At 36.9% G+C, this 18052-nt stretch overlaps 1 protein-coding gene across 2 annotated transcripts in view; it reads right to left on the reverse strand.

Moving 5' to 3' along the window:
• Positions 1–18052, reverse strand: part of METTL15 (methyltransferase 15, mitochondrial 12S rRNA N4-cytidine) — a 96893-nt gene that overhangs the window by 28356 nt on the left and 50485 nt on the right. The window lies entirely within an intron of this gene.

Raw genomic sequence — 18052 nt, forward strand, 5'->3', positions numbered from 1 at the left:
TATTTTCACAGTATAATTAGCAAAAGTCTGATAAACAAAATAAAGACTCAAGTATTCCATGCAACACAGAACTAATCAGGTATCACCTGAAGTACTGGGCCAAGTTTTACAGACAGTGCTTTAAAAAAGTAGTCAACAAACTGAAAGAGATCCAGGGACCAACAAAAAAGGTGACTCATGGAAACACTGAAATCTGTGCTTTGTTTTGTTTTTCTTTCCGGATAAAAGAAGGCTGGAGGGGATCAGGATGCTTATCTCTGTAAGAGTTGTTATAAAAAGATGTCAGTATTCAGTCATGCTGCATGCCAAGTGAGAGCAAGTCAAGGAATACTTGGCTAAAGTGGCAGCAAAGCAGCTCTGAACTTGACATTAGGAAAAATTCTTTATGTATAAACCACAGAAAATCACCAACACAGATTATTTATGCAATTCCTGTTACTTAAGAAGGTTTCTAAGAACAGGAAAGGAAAATAGCATTTTGGAATTCCAGAAGTATATTCGATTTTGGTTTAGATCAAGAAAAATCAACCAGGTAATTTCTTGACATTGTTTAAAACCCATGTTTCTAACATCCATTCTTTGAATTTCTTTTTGGAAATCGTTCAGGATTGAAAGTTGTTTCACTCCTATGTTTGATCAGGAAATCTGCAGTTAAATCTAAAGTTGGTAACATCTGATTTCGTGTCTTAGAAAAAGTGATTTATCAAATTTTTGCCTATATCATTACATTCTCTCTTCTATTTCCTGATACCTCTAAGACTGCATCAGGGGCTGCTTTCTTTTATCACAGATTTACTTCTTTGTGCCAGAAATATAGGCAGAAGAGCCCCCTTTGTGCCCTTATCTCCTATCCCTGCAGTCAACAGACTCCCAGGTATGATTTCTAGAAGGTAGAGATCACAGTCCCTACTCTTTTCTGTCTATTAGTAAGGTGGTATTCTGCATTGATAAACCAGATTTTGAATATACAGAAAATTTTCTGCTTGAGTCTGCAAAAGTCATCTTTGATTCTCCTTCCTTCAGTATCATGAATGCTAAAGTATCCTTGTTCCCTCTAATAAACTGCAGTTTATATGAAACATATATAAAAACCTCCTCAGAAAAATTACAAGTAGTACATAGATTATTATTATTTTTCTTTTTTAAAAGCATATGACACATAGAACCACATTTCTTTTTTTGTGTGTTATACATATTGCAAGACTGCTTCCTGAGAACCAAAAGTCATTATCCACAGGACTTAAATGATCCTTTTTTCCTTTCCTGAATGCACAAAAAGTGCATAGGATTTTTTTCAGAAAATCTTGGCTGGCCAAATATGACGGGAAACGTTACACAAGTTCTTGTAAATTAAAGTAATGGTAAGAAAATCTCTAATGTAGTCAGACATAGATAACTATTGACCATTTCAAGGGAGAAATTGAAAAATTTAGCTCAAAGCTGAACACAGATGTTACAAAATAATATAAAAAAATAATAAAAAAAAAAGGTGGTTAATTTCCAGGAGGCTCCGGACTGCACAGAAGAGCGAGTCTGAAGGGACCAGTGTACACTTAGAAGTGTTTTCACTGATCGATTTCATGCTGAAGTGGAGAGAGGTGTAAAGCTACGGTACTTTCCATGGCAACTGTAAGAGATGGCATATATACCTTTGCTATACAGGAAAAAATGAAGCAAGACAGAAATGCACAACCATGCACAATTTGGGTTGTTTCCCTCTAAACAAAAACCCCAAATCTGTCTTTCACTCAATACTTCCCTCTAAAGCTTCTTCTTGGCTATCCCCGACTTCCCCACAAATTTTAACTACTGGTGTTGAATGGTCAACCAATATTTAACTTCTGTTCTTTGCCATTTTGCCTGTCACGTTCCACATTTACATCTTTTCCATTCATTTCACCTCTGACTCATATTATTCCTCTTAAAAATGTCCTATCCCCTTCAATCATGAATTATTCAAGTCACTTGGCCTTTTGGTATTTTTCTGATGCTCCATTTTTCTCAGCAAAACTTCCATATAGTTCTTGTCTTCTAGACTTGCAATCTCAGGATAAAAAAGCTATATTTTTTCAATTGTTCTCATGTTCCTGAATTTCCTGCTCTCTTCCATATTCTTCCTCACTGCTTCTCCACAAAGTATCAATGCAATCCTACAGGTATTCTTGAGACATTATAATTTCCACGCTCTCTGAAAAATACATGGGTGTTCACCGCAGAAAATATCACTTAAAAAGCTTCTCCTATTTTCCAGGGGAAAGAAGTCTTGTCTTTTCTCAGGACACTTATTTCTTGCTATTATTTCTCATTTACCAATGTACAACCCAAATAGTTATGAGCCACGCTTCTTTTCCACTACATCAGTACAGATAGAGATCAAATTAAATATATATTCATGTTCATTATAAACAAATCCCATCTAAGCGATATGAAATCACTGAAATGTCACAGTTCTGCACAAATGAAGATCAACCTCGAAAGCTAATTACACTTACATCACAGTTTTCCCAAACTGCAATTGAAGTCAGAGCTGAAACACTGTGTTGTAGATATGACTCAGTTCTTCACAAAAAGCTTTCCATTACAATACCTCACCTATTGGACCTGAAACAAATAATCACTTGTGCACCTTGCATCTCTACTTTAATCCAGTTCCCAATGAGACAGTGAATGTTAAGAAAATAAAAACCATCTGAAATTTATTTCTGGACCATCACTATTCTTCTGTCACACACTTTGATCGTTCCTGTGACAATGAGAAGAATATACTCTGTCTGAATTACACATATTCAGTTATAAAGGTTAATGTAGCATATTGAAGATGAATATTCTCGATTAATCTAAAAAGCTAGCATTTGTGATAAACGTACCTGATTTTGGGGGCGGGGGGGGGGAATGCTGAGACAAAAAGGAATTAAAACTACAGTGAAACTGTGCAGCTATTGCCTGTATTATAACAACGTATGAGCAAGGAAGCTACTGGTTTAGGACTTTCACAAATACATGCTCTATTTAAGGGCAGTTCCTGCAATGAAAATGTCTTCATTCAAGAACCTTATCTCACGATTAACAAAAACCTGCATATCAGGGATATCCACATTGCAGATATCTAGATTTTGCAGGTTGTAACAGCCTAAATATGAATTCATTTTGACCAGTTACTTCAGAACTTTTCAAAATGCTACTCTAATTTCCTTCTTCACAGGAAGTTCTCCAACAGATGATTTTTCCCCCAATTCTTGGATATGCAGTAGCAAGAGAAAGTCTACAATCACTATTCAGATTTCCAAAAATGACTGTTCCAAGTATTGCCTAAATATCTGTAAATTATTAGCACTCAGGAAAGGGCAAGAAAAATACTTTGTTGTAATTTTAAAGCCAGATTACTATTAGAGTGTAATTCTTAAATTTTAGATTTAAAGTAGCTTTCTATCTTTCAAAAGTAGTTAACCTTGCACTCACATTCACAGTTAGGCATCTGTACAGAAACAGCTAGCTAATAAATAGCTTCAAAATGTGCATATTCCAATGAACAGAAGACTTAATGATCTCCCTCATGAAGCACAAAAGCATAAACAAGTGATCTCTCCACTATACGATGTCTTTAAAAAGAATATTGAAAGGATCATACAGGAAAACAACCGTGGGTTTTGATGTTTCAAACTTCAAAGTGTGGGTTCTCTTATGTCATGGCAGCATGTACACAGTTCAGAGTGAACATTCGAACAGATGCAAACAAAACGTGCACACAGGAGTAATCAACAAGGCCACTCACTTTCTGGAAAACTTGATGTCTCCTTCATACAGTTGCTGAGCCAATAAAATCTCTTCTCCCTCTCTAATTGCCTACTCGCCTTTTCCAAAGAAACTGGGAACATCTCATGCAGTTTCCCTTCTCTTCCCAGAATCAAGCATAGCTTTTCTCCTTTTTAATTGTCTCCAAATCCCATCACCTCTTAGGCAGTCTTTTGTTCAGTCTCTTGGGCAAACAAACCCCTTTTTGTCAGTCCTCACACCTTTTTTTTTCTACCCCATACATTTCAACAATTTTTCAGTCACTGCTGCGGAAGAAGAAAATGTTCATCTCCATTAACTTAGGAAAGTCACTAAAACAGGTTGGTAAAAGACAGCAGAGGCTCTGATATGCTATGTCTACTTGTCAGATCCAGCAGCACCCAGAACAAACATCCAAATCATGGGAAATAGCAGTGAGGGCTGTCAAAGGCTCCACACTTGGCAAATACAAGAACTAGAAGCAGAATATCCAAAATTCTTCCCCCTCATAGCTGCTCAAGAGATGGTTGTTCACCTGGAATTACCCGAAAACCATATTATAACTATATTACACATAAATGCAGATGATACTGATACTTTAATATCGAGCAGCTTCCGTTTACTTGGAGAATTAGAACATGGCTGCCAAAGTTAAGGAACTTCAGTTTGCAACCATGACCATTTATGCAATATATTGAAGTTGGCCTACTATAATAAAGATCAGAGATTTCAAGAGAAGCATTTTTGCACAGAACAACCTATGACAAAAGCTGACAATATTTTCACTACTGATCTAAAAACCACAAGAACATTAATAAAGTACAGGAATGGAAAAATCTTCTTATATAAAAGAGCATTCCCTTCAAAACAAATCTACAGTACACTAGTAAAGCAACACGTACAAACAAGTGTTTTGTAACTTTTGTAGACAGGCAACTCGAACTTCATGCATGAACACACAGTGTGTATTACCAAGCCCCCAGGAGAAGATCACCGAAAATAACACAGAAGGAAAACGTGTCTGTTGTAGGTTCTGTTTGTACACGATGGCATTTCTTATTGCCAGAACACAGACAGCAATCTTAAACCAACAATCAGGAATCAGATCCTACAGCACCCTCTTACGCAGCTGTTCCATCGCATTCTCTATGTAATGCACGCAACATGCAAACACTCTGAAGTCGAGTGTTGCTGAAGGTTAAATTTTTTGGGAAAAAGCCAGCAACAGAAACCTCTATTGAAATTTCTCTGCAAGACAATTGGTTTTGCCAAGCCCACTGCCTCTGCCCAATTTTCCTCCACTTCCCCTCCATCTCCCCAATTCTCTCTACCTTAAGTCTTCAGCCCCTTGTAAATCCTACTGAAGCTACCAGACTGGCCTGCGAGCATGACTCAGCTGTAATTACATTAAATTCTAATAAAGGCTCATGCATTTGACAAGGCAGACTAGCTTAACCCCTGCCTCTCAAATACACATGTACAGCAAGCAGTCAATCTGAAGTGTGGCTCAATAGTATGTTTTGTGAACTCTGAGTGCAATAATTCATATTTTTATCCTATTGGTTTTGGAAAGCTACATTTAGTAAGTTATAAAAAAGATCTCTTCCCTTATTTCTATATTGAGAAAGAATCCTAATTGGCCAGAACCAGTCATAAAAATTTAACCATGTTTCTGAAAACACGAGTGCCAAAGGGTAATGCATCGCTAATGGTTGCCAGTGGAATAAATAGCAGTTCTGACGTCAAAACTTTGTTACACTCCAATAACTGGCTCACTTGGGGTTTCAGGTACAGCAAGTTACATGTCAGTTTTAAATAAAGTTATAAAAATAGAATACACGGTGAACCATATTGTCACTATGAAACCCAAAACTACATGATTTATGTCTAATAAAATGTTAACAAAGGTGACAGATGGTATAAAAATAGTATTTTCTACCTCGTAATATCCTCTTACTTGGATTTGAGAGAGCAAAACAAGGCAGATATTATTTCTCTTTCATTTTTCAAAATGTATGGCTAAAACCAGAGTAACCAATTTCGAGTGAAAATGACATTTTTTTAAACATTTATAGTACCTTTCCCCAAAAGACAGTCTAGTAAAATTCAAGTTGTAAAAATCTGCATTACGATAGATCTTTGATTCCCTCTTTAATAAACACATTAAGTAGCAAGTGGCTTTCCCTTGCCTTTCACTTCCTTCTATAGAGCAACTATTTAACTCTCTTTACATTTAATTTCATAAAAGATGCAAATCATGGGCCATGCTTGTATAACTAACAGTTTACAGGTTCAGTGAAGCAGCTACCCAGATAATGGAAAAAATTACAGTGCATGGGTGGAGCTTAATACTTGAATCCTCCCAGCTATACCTATGCACAAATAGAGGTTTAGCTGTGCAAACTACACTTGCATCCACAGGGAAGGGAATAGACAATGCTCTTAAGGTAACACACAAGGCTAGAGGCAGACTGATCTGAGAACAGGTTCCCCAAACTGTCATCTAGGGTCCCCCACAGATAAGACTACACCATCCTGATCAAAGGCTAGCATTAAGCGTTACTAATCTTTTCCTTTCTAAATCTAAGTCTGATCATACAATCTTGCCGAAATATAACCATAAATGATAACATTTTCCATTTCAGGATAGCTGAAATGCTGAGGGACTTCCACAAAAGAGGTCATATCATGTGCAAAAATGAGGTTAGAAGAAATACGCTGTTTTGCCAAAATTTTATGATCATTTAATTGAGCACATCCAGCAGCTCACAGTTCTAGAGCTGGTACTTGAAGTGTGATGACAGCGTGGGAAGAGCCTATGATGAGGATTTGGAAGGAGGTAAAAGCTGTCCAGCAATTAAACCCTGTACCCTGTCACTCGGGTACAAAATATACATCATTCTGAATATTGCCAAGCAGGAGACTGCAGGTCCCAGAAGCCTTATCCTGAGGTTTGTCTCTGGAGATGTGCGTTTCGGAGGTTACCGCATGGGGTCATCCTTCTTTGATCAGATTATAAACCTCCGAAAACTGCTGTCTCCTAACTGCGTAGATGGTTCAGTTGTGGCTTACAAAGTGCTTAAACTGGGGTAGGGGGCAGGAGGATTAATCCTCCCAGAGCACACTCCAAACTAGAAGTGAAAAGGACTTTTTCCTGCCATTACTCCTCACAGAGGGGTCAGGGATCCATGACGCCATCCAAGCTGAGCAAGGAGGCTGGTCCTTTTGAGGAGAAATTCCCCCGAGATGGTGCTCCCCCTCTTCCCTTCAGCAGGCAGCTTGGACAGAGCCTGTCAAGTGTTCCTATAGTCAGTAATAATCTCTTTCACTTGAATAGCAAGTCTTGTTCATCTCAATTTCTGTCTTGAGCACCTTTTTAAGTATTCCTCGAGAGATCAGAATTTGAGCTAAGTAATTTCAATGTTTGTACCATGCTCTGCATGTCAGCAAATATATACAAAAACTTCTGTTTAACATTAAAAAGAATGCTCAAGATGTTGCTCCAGGAAAACACGCAGCCAAAATAAATCCAGTTTGTCTGTAGCCCCTGTAGAGTTTACCAACCTTTTGTTATAAAGTTTAAAAACCTGAGTTTTAGACTCCGCATACATGATCATTTAAACACTGATTCAGATGACACTAAATAATAATTAAAAATTATAACAATGGTAGCATTTAACACCTGGTCCTTTCAAAAAGAAAAAGCATTAGGACAGTTAGCACCAATCTGAAGGGGAAAAAAAAAAAAGTAACAGGGGAAAAAACCTGCCAAAAGAAATTCTTACATATTGATTATCCTGAGTACCTAAGGTACGGCAAAAAATAGCTTACTAGATATACTTCAACGTTTTCATTGCCGAGTTGTCTACTCCATTTTCAGTACTTGATCCTGAGTGGAAGAACAGTACTGGAAGCAAAAAATTGTCTGCAAGTACCTTTTAAATAGTAAATTATACCCTATTATATATTGCAAGCATGTTTTTTTCAGCTGCAGAACAGCCCTAATTTTCCAGTAGGTTTTTCCCTCTAGTGAGCAGCAGCAAATGCTAAAAAGAAAAGAAGAACAAAAAGCAACAAGCAGCAACTGCCCTGTCAAAGTGCAATTGACTATGAACAGTAAATTTCTTTCATAAAGATAAGACAACTTTTAATCCTCTCAATACAGGTGAGTATTTTACTTGCCATATTCATTCAAATTACAGCGCATATAAGTTTATAATGTTTTATTTCTGACATTGCAGAACAACCATTATGTTTTAAACACATCATTGTTCAAAAACACAGACCTAGTTTTGTTTGTTTTGCTTTGACTTTTTTTTTTTTCTCTAATATCAGCTGGTGCACTTGTCTAGGCCAGCAAAAGGAAATTAATCTCAAGAGGGAACAAGGGTTTCAGCCACAGGTTTTTATGAAGAACAAATAGCCGGAGTGGTGACAGGACCATCTAAGACTAAGCTTGCCTGGGGCGATGGTGAAGCAATGCACATTTGCTGCCTTGGCTATGTCTCCATTTTTATCAGCATCTCTAATCTTGTGCTGCATTGAGATTTCTACCTTTTGTCTTCCCACTGGGGAAATACAAGCTTAAACCCTTTCTTATATGACAGAAGCGGCAAAATATCCCACCACTATGAATAACATTCCAAATTCTTCATTTGTTTAAAAGCCATTAAACGATTACCGTTAGAATGGGCAGAGGAAAGGGCTCTAGAGCAGCACATGGGCAGGAAAGGCAGTGGTTCCTGCAGCCTTGACAGCTTCCCTCCTTGCGAAGGACTGAGCGGGCGGCTCTACAGGGTACACCCCCTTCCACCGCCCAATTACTTGCATCTTTCATGCCATCATGCGATGCCCTCTTGCCATCACCTGATGTAGCCCAGCAAGAAAGCTATAATTTCACTTCTTGCAAACAACACGTGACTCAAGAGTCAGAGTTTGGCAATTTCAATCAGTTCTTTCAACTCTCCCTGAGTACTTTCCAACAAAAGTCAAAGAAAGCGTGTGACAACCTGGGGCAATCCTTGATTCGTCAGTGCAAAGCAAACAGACATAATCCAAAAAAATGTATCTTAAAACTCTAGTGACTCCATAAATCAGACTATAAACCAAAATAAGCAGTAGAGAAGTTGACAGAGTATCACCATGCCAAACTAAGAGATGTCGTCTCTCCAAGCTGTTCCCCTTCAGTCCGAGCTCAAGCAAAGACCTTATGCAACTACAGTCCATCTTCTGGTCAGAGTCCATAAACTTCTTCAAAATAAGGCAGGTTTATTTTGAATATATTAAATAAGAAAACCTTCCCAATAGTGTATGCAGGAGGTTAGAAAATTCTGCGTACAACTTGCTGACTTTTCCAACTTTTCCATGTGATATGTGCTTAGCCTTCTACCACAAATTTAAGAGTTTCTTCACTTCGGATAGTGGGTCGTCCCAGATGTATAACCACTTTTAACTGTAATTAGCAACTATAGTACCGTTTTTATGGATGGGAGGCATTCCTCGTGTCATTTCCTTTCTCTTTAAGGGAACTCAAAACCTAAGTGAACACCACAGGTGCCAAACATGTAATTTTCAAAAAGAAACAAAAAGTGCCATCTATCAGTTTGGAGACCTTAACTTTGCTTTCAAAGTTCTCTATTTTTTAATACTTAGAATACTTAGGAATAATTTTAATTTCATTTTATTTTTTTATTTTAAATCTAAGAGAATTTTCCCTAAATAGGGGAAAAAACCTATTAATTTTGTTAATAAGGCATCAACATTTCACTGTACTATTTTACCATGTTAGCTTTAAGACAAAAGTCCTTTTATTTTACAAAGTACATCCCGCATCAAGAATTCCCCTGGTGTTTCTAATAATTTTTTCAGGTAAAAGAAAATACGCTTTAAAGAAAATATTGACCAAGTTTTCAATACGTCAACACATTCTATCAATGTAGACATTTAATTATAAATGTATTCTAATCTTAAAAGTCAAACAGAATGGAGATGTACAAATCTTTGTATGTATTTTAGAGTCCTGACTTTTAGGATGAAATAGGAAAAAACACTATTGTACGCTCACAAATATCAGTGCTCTAACAATATATAAAGATACAAAGTATAGCCCACATCTCGATTACTTCAGGATAGATGATGACCGTCATTAGCCCACAGAAGTTCATATGCTCAATTCCAGCACCTTAAGCTTTTTTTTTCAAGGTCATTTATAGAAAATGTAAATAATTTTTTGGATTATCAGCTTCTAACGCCATACAAAGCGAGGGAGAAAGATGACTGACCCAATTATAAGTAGGATTAGGATACAGGCAAGACAGTACCAAATATAAAGGGTAATTTCACTGATCTCTTGCTTCCTTGGGGGGAAGGGGGGAGGGGGGAACAGATTTAAGGAGATAAGGGGCATAAAAAGATACTATGAAAAGTTTTAAAGGATTGCTTCTAAAATTAACAAAGAATTTAAATCCATGTCTGTCCAGGCAACCTATTCCATGTTTCAATGTTTCAGTTTTTATTTTGGTTGGTCTTTATGTGAGGTTCTGAGCAAAAATAACATTACAATCTTAATTAAGTGGTTATAAGGTAATTATTTTCCCAAGTAAAGAATTTATAAAGTTTTAGCACTGCATCTTCAGAAGACTTGAAAGAGGGGGAAAAAAAAAAAAAGACAGTATCTACAGCATGCAAAGTGTTTTTAAAATCAAGAAACATTAGGAAAAAGAGAAAGTTACTGTTTTCTGCCTTACCACTCTGAATGCCAGTACCCAGACACAAAGAATAATGAGCCATTTCTTATAATGTAAACAAGAAAGGAGATCAGAACTTGGTGAAGAAATGAAGACTTAGTAGCACCTTCTCTCCTTACACTGTTTTCATGGCTTATACAAAAAGGATAAAAAAAACTTGGAACAACAAATTGAAAGATCAAATTTAAAGAAAACTGAGAAAGGTTAATTTCAGATTCAGATGAAGAAATCAAGTGGCCAGATTCAAAAGACAGATTAAATACTCAGGCAATGAAAGAAGATCTTGATTAATAAGTTTAACATAAAATTCAGTTTTCTGCATCCTGCTTTTCTTCTGTAATTGCTTGTGTTGTTGGAAATCTCTATTATATTCTAATTTTCTAAGACATAATTTTCTGAAACAGGTGAAGCAGTCTCGCTGTTCCATTTCTAAGTGGCAACCCTAAGTGTCTTGCAGTTATTGTCAAAGCAACACACTCCTCATACAAGTTCAAGCCCTCAAGGTCTGAAAGTCTGATTTGACTCTGCTAATGTGAGCACTGGGTTTCTGGAAAGAATGCTTTCTTAGGAAGCAAGAGAAAAATAGGGGAAGATGCTCTTGATTTGTTGAACCTAAAAGACTCGTAAAATGCTTGAACGAAAGGCACCATTGACAACAATACTGTTCTTCTGCAAAATAGCCTAAAAAAAAAAGGTATGATTCTGTTTGTGATGAAGATCAGTGCCTGGTTCTCGTGTAAATTCATCTAGGACCGCTGAAATTGCATAAATACACAGTAATAAGCCCATGTTTAATGCTCCTTTCCCAACCTCCAATACACATGAAGTGCAACAGAGTATGGTACACAAGTTTACCTATGAGGGATAAAGACAATGCAATAATGAAAGCTCCTTGAGCAAACTGCTGGAAAGCATTCATTTTATAATTATAAGTCATAGCATAAGCAAAGAACAGAACAAACCTTACGATCAAAGTTCCTGTTGACTTCTCTCAAACAGAAACAGGGTGAGCCAATCTAGCTAAGAGAAACCCCTTTTACTCCTAACTATATTCAGCATTTTTGCATAACACCAGAAGAACATAGCTTTACTTTGCTACACATTCACTTAGTACAAATTATTCAATATACTGAAAATAACTATTTGAAATGTATTTCTACTAGAAAATCACACCACGTATCATCATGATACATTCAGGAGATGGTATGACATGATCATATAAACTGCATATCCAAGCTCGTTTAAGTACTAATTGTAGCATGCAAACTTCAATAGGTAGTTTCAATTTATTTAGTATACTGCACAACACGCATCATGAACAATTTATGTACCTTCTGTTTGAGCTACAGGAGCAATTTTAGAAAAATAATTATTGCAATCAGAGGACATTTAATTGCTATAGTTTCAGTTTCTCTCCTCCTCTTAACAAAAACCCAAACCAAAATACCTACTGGTTTAGCATTTAAATCATACAGTCTTGCAATAACTCTATAGCCTTCAAAGACGTTTAAAATTAACCAGAACTAGAATATATATTTTCAGAAAGAAGTGTGAAGAAATCACATTAACTTCAGGCTAGTTAAGGAATAATTGTAATTGTCATTTTGACCCATAGGCTGTCCAATGTTTAGTTCAAGAATATTAAGACATTCATACCATTACATGTATCTCCTAAAGCAAAGGAAACTGAAATAGATTGCAGCACTGTGGATCAAAGCTCACATACAAGAAATCCCACCCTTATAAAAGGCTAGTGACAGACTTACAAGTTACCTACACCAAGTCTAAACTTTCAGCAGAAAAGACTTAAGCATTAGAAAAGCCTGTAGAAGCAGGGGAGTAACCTCAGCACTAATTGCAAAAATGAGTATTTTTAACCAAATTATGTAAGTACTACTATATGAAATCTGTGAGGAAAATTTTGGAGTGAGAAAGGAAAGTTTGTCAAAGGTCTGTTCAGAAAAATGGGAATTGCCTATGTATAAGTGAATGCAATCAAGCACCCTGGAGGGGAGCGTGGGTAAAAAAATGAAAATAATATATCTCATCATTTCATATTCAACAAAGTTTTGTCTGTTTGGAAGGCACTAGCTATTGTTAGTTAAATGTTTATAAAAGACTTAATCTTATCTGAAAGGATCCTGAGGTCTAAAAGGAACATTAAGAACACCGTAAGAAACTATACTCTTTAGACAGAAGCCTTCAACATGGTCATGGAAATGGCTGGTTTTTTTACTCTTCTGTAACATTTGAAGATATAATACCTTCCTGCTGTAATGACGACCTCCAAAGTGACTTACGAATAACAGAAAAAGAAAAAAAACTGAAAAAATGATATATTAAGACTGATACCCACATGAGTAAATGTTCTTGAGAGAAAGCCATACAGCAACATTTGATAAATTGAATAATCACTGCATTAAATACAAAGAGGAAAGTTTAGCTTCTACATAAAATTACAACAGAAAAAATCATTATTTGAATTGCTTCTTTGTCTTCCTTACAATAAAACAAATTTTTATAGTATCAAGTGCAACCAATAAAATAATACTTATTTTGACTTCTATAATTTACTTTCTTTGCTCATCAGCATCAATTGCACCACAGACTCCTGCTGTTTATTGTCCTGGTCGATTTTAAGCCCTTAGGTGACTTGTTAGCAAATGATTTGGAAATAAAAAGTGACGCAAAAAGCTGCGTAAATCCTTATTAATCGTTAACTCACTCTACCTCCAAGCCACCTGCAGTACCTCTTAAAGTTGATTATGGGACAGAAAGACGTCAGAAAGCCAAAACACTGAGAACATTCTGGTTCTAGTTAAAGGGTGAATATTTTTTCATATAAAGCTCTACTGAAATTGTCATTCAAGCTTAACATATTCAAAGAGTTTGACTAAAGCACTTTAGAGATGTGTTAGAGCCATAACAGGTTGTGACTAGATTGAGCATTGCAGCAAGGAAGAACAAACAAAATATCTTACAGAAGGTTTTTTTTTTTAAAATCCAAAAATGAAGAAAACCCCACTAGTTTAAGAACTGCCTTCTTCATCCTGAATGTTGTTGACTTAGGGTATGACCTAAACCATGAAAAATGAAGTCTACTTCACTTTTTTCTTTAAATAATATAATTCTAAAATAAAGTCAAATGTAAATATCCAGTCCCCTCTTACCTGCACAGAAAACCTTCCAAGATCACACGCTACTTCAGAGAGGGGCTTTGCTCCCCAATACAGCAATGCTTACTAAGAAGCACTGAACCTTGAACCACAATTCTTTTCCTCCAAATCTTATCATACATGGTAAAGAAACAAAGTATCAAGCTGTCATTCACTTGCAATTTTACTTTTACACAGGATCCTTAAAAAAATCCCCTCAAAACCTCAAAGAAAAAAAACTCTCAGAATTTGCTGTTTGAAAAAATAATTTTACCTTATCATAAAGCTGCTTAATATTTACAGCATAGATTTGGGTTTTCTTTTTTGAACATGGACATATTCAAAACAATTTCAAGTCAGTCACAGTGATCTGACGATTTGACAGGATTCAAGATCACAATACAGCTGATATTTTTAAAAGAAATAGAAAAATTCAGCTGAGTCCAGCTTCGCCTCTAACAAGTATAATGCTCTCTGCTGAGTTTAAGCAAAGTTGTCAATGACACAGTTAAATTAATCTTAAGAGAATATTATAGTAATTGATGTGTATCCTGGTTTCAGCTGGGATAGAATTTATTTTCTTTCTAGTAGCTGGTAGAGTGTTATGTTTTAGTTTAGGTTTAGTATGAGAATAATGTTGATAACATACTGATGTTTTCGGTTGTTGCCAAGTAGTGTTTGTACAAAGTGAAGGATTTTTCAGCTTCTCATGCCCAGCCAGCGAGAAGGCTGGAGGAGCACAAGGAGCTGGGAGGGGACACAGCCAGGACAGCTGACCCAAACTGGCCAAAGGGACATTCCATGCCATGTGATGTCATGCTCAGCATATAAAGCTGGGGGAAGAAGGAGGGAGGGGGGGGAGGTTCGGAGCGATGGCGTTTGTCTTCCCAAGTAACAGTTAGGCATGATGGAGCCCTGCTGTCCTGGAGATGGCTGAACACTGGCCTGACGATGGGAAGTGGTGAATGAATTCCTTGGTTTGCTTTGCTTGTGTGCACGGCTTTTGCTTTCCCTATTAAACTGTCTTTATCTCAACCCACAAGTTTTCTCACTTTTACCCTTCTGATTCTCTCCGCCATCCTACTGCAGGGGGGAGTGAGCAAGTGACTGCATGGTCCTTAGTTGCCAGCTGGGGTTAAACCAAGACAATGTGTTATGCAGGTTATAGTGTTTCTCCTCTGCAATAGCTTTTTAAGACAAAAATATAAATTACAAGTCATATTTGTCAAAGGCAATTTAAACTTTTCAGTACTAAGAGTATTAGAAATTACATTAATTTTATAAATGAAAAATGGAATTAAGATCTTCATGAAATTTATCAGAAATGGTCTTCCACATATTTAGTAATGTATGATCTGCATCCTCACATTTAACTGCTTTCTGGGAATCAGTAAATTTTCCCATAAGAAAAAGAAAAAAAGACTACAACAAATGCAGAAGTACATGAGAATTGGCCAAAGTCTGTTATGTTTATGTAGTAAGAAAGTTCTGGGCCAGTTTCATATAGCACCAAAGCAAACAGTTGTTGTCAACTATACAATACCCATAGTAACAAAAAAATGGAATTGGTAAAAACCTTTTGGTATCAGAAGCAAGCATTCCAACAATATTTGAATTCAGGTGTCTCAGCTCCTGAGACAGCTTCAAACAGATTTTAGAGGAATGACAGTGACCGGTGTGTTAACAGATTCTTCTTCATGGAAGAAATAAAACTGTCTAAAAAAATACTTTTTAATATTGACAACCTAGATCCTAGGCTAGAGAGTGCCATTCTGCAGCCCAAGACTTCTGGCAAAATTGCTGATGATCCTGGTGGCAGTGAGGAAGACAGGTAGCAGACTAGAAATCCCAGGATTCAGGAAGACCTCAGCCTGTTTAGGGCACGGGTAAGCAGGAGGCCTTGGGAGGTTCTCCTGGCACACGAAGGAACTCAGGACAGTGGGTCAATTCCCATGAACAATCTCCACAAAGTGCAAAATAATCTATCTCCAACTTGGGGGGGTGGGGGGGGCAGAGAGGCAGCCACAACAAGAGGCCAGTTTGGCTAAACAGGGAAATCCTGACAATGCCAAAAAAACAAGGGCCAAGAGAGAGAAGCAGGACAACCTACCAGGGAGTATAAAACCAGAAATCTTGATTGTTGATTGCACTGGGCTGGAATTAGGAACACCTAAATCTGTCTGAAGCTAAAATGGGGAAGGGATATGTCATGAAGATGCAGAAGACTGGGGAATGGCACAGGTGACCTAGTAATAAATTTCACTGAGAAGGCTGAGGCAGTAAAAGCCTTTGCCTAAGTATTTACTATCAAAATCTGCTCCAAGTGCCTGCTATCAAAGACTAGGAGGGAAATGTGCTAACACCACAGTACAGGACCACCAAGCAAGACAGTCACATACAGCAGCTGGACACGTACATGGCTAAGGGATCAGAGCAGACACATCCAAAAGCGTTGAGAGATCTGGCTGATGTTATCGTGAAGCCACTCTGTCAGCTTTAAGACATTGTGGTGATCACGTCCCTGATGACTGGAAAAAGGTCAGTGCCATGATAGCTTCAAAAAACCATCAGGAAGGATTGTGCAGAGACCTACAGGCTGGCAGATCTCATCTTCATCACTGTGGAAATTATACAGTAAATCCTCATGGAAACTATTCCCCAGCACGTGAAGAGCAAGGTGAAACAGCCAACACAGATTTATTGAAGGCAAAACACTCCTGACCAACCCAATCACTTTCTAAGACAAAGTGACCGTCTCTGTGGATAACAGGTAAACAGTAGACTGAATTTGATTCTAATACAGCTTTTGATTTTTTCCCTCTGTTACCTTGGTAGCCAACAGGAAAGGCAGAAACTGAATGTATGGACAAAAAGCTGGATTCAAAGGCTGTTGGTACAACGGATCGATGTGAGACTTGCACCTGGATGTCTAACAGGAGGGAAGAGCTTCCTTCCAGAGAGAAAGCCCTGTCAGACGTGCCAGGGGAATGTAATTTTGAACTGAAAACTTAAGTAAGGTTCAGTAATTAAAGTGTGTACACTACATATGTGGCTAAAGAATTAAGGGATAAACACACTTTTTTGTGTACCGTAATTTTATTACCTATTAATCTATTTCTAATAAACTTACAACACTGACTCATTGGAAGCTTCCAGATTGGCACCCAATTATTGACTTTTCTTTCTGTAGTTATGGGTAGAGAGAGAAGAGGACAAGATATTTTTAGTTCTGCACACTTCTATTTCTCAATATTCAATATCTTATCAACTAGGAGAATTAAAAATGGAAACACATCCCTTTGAAAACAAGAAATTCCCGATTATACAATGAGATTCATTTCTTGTTTCTAGCCTTAGTAAGATAAAGGTCTTCGAGCCATGAAATCATTGCACAGAAAAAGTATAGAATTTTTAAAAGTTTTTAAAACTCAGTAGAATTTTGTTTTATTCATATTTCTTGCTGCAATATATCTGAATTTATAATAAACTAGTGTCTCAAGCAAACTTCTATGAAAAAGGACATCCAATTAATAACAAAAGCCTACAGCAGCTTCTTTTTCAGTCCATTTGTTATCTGCAAAATATCCAAAGAAACAGAATTCAAGGTTTCCTTCAGACATAGCTTTGATGCCCTGTCCATCAGGTATGAGACTATGCAAAACAAAGGAACAGACGAGACCAACACCACCAGCATCTTCCATACCTGCTCCTTAATCTGCTGAATTGCCCACAAACCTGCAGTATCCCAGATACGAAGGGACAGCAGTATGGAAATTCTCTATCACAAGAACGATATGAGAAGTCTCATCTACTTTGTACTATAAAGCAAATATTAAAAACAGGTCAAAGACTGGTCAACAGTTTCATGATTGGTCATATAATTTCTCATTATTACCAGCCATTTTAGTTAATACTATTCTTAACCTATTTGAGTGTTGATTAAAAGGTTGTTTTGAAGGCAAAAGAGAAAAATATTTTCATTATGTGTTTTATTTGCAGAAATCTAATTTTTTTCCATGGCACAGTGTGCTTCCCAAACATGCAGAAATAAGATAATTCATACTACACAAGTCATAAACCACAATGCAAAAATCCTATCTTAAGCATATTGTAAAAATAATCCTATTTGTGGGATTCCCCTCATTACCATAATAAAGAATACCACACTATCATTAACCTTCATACTCAATCTTTCCTTAACTGCAGGTTTTGACACATATAATAGATTCACCTTCTCTGCATAAGAAGAAAATTTCATATTATGTACACAAGATTTTGTTAGCTTGAACTAAGAAGTTACCCTTTATACTCTTGGAGCCAGCATCCGTGATGCTGCCTAAATTCCCTCCAAGTGAAATGAGCTTTGCTCCAGCATAAAGT

Source organism: Haliaeetus albicilla, chromosome 16 (genome assembly GCF_947461875.1).
Source record: "Haliaeetus albicilla chromosome 16, bHalAlb1.1, whole genome shotgun sequence".
NCBI classification, from domain to species: Eukaryota; Metazoa; Chordata; class Aves; order Accipitriformes; family Accipitridae; genus Haliaeetus; species Haliaeetus albicilla.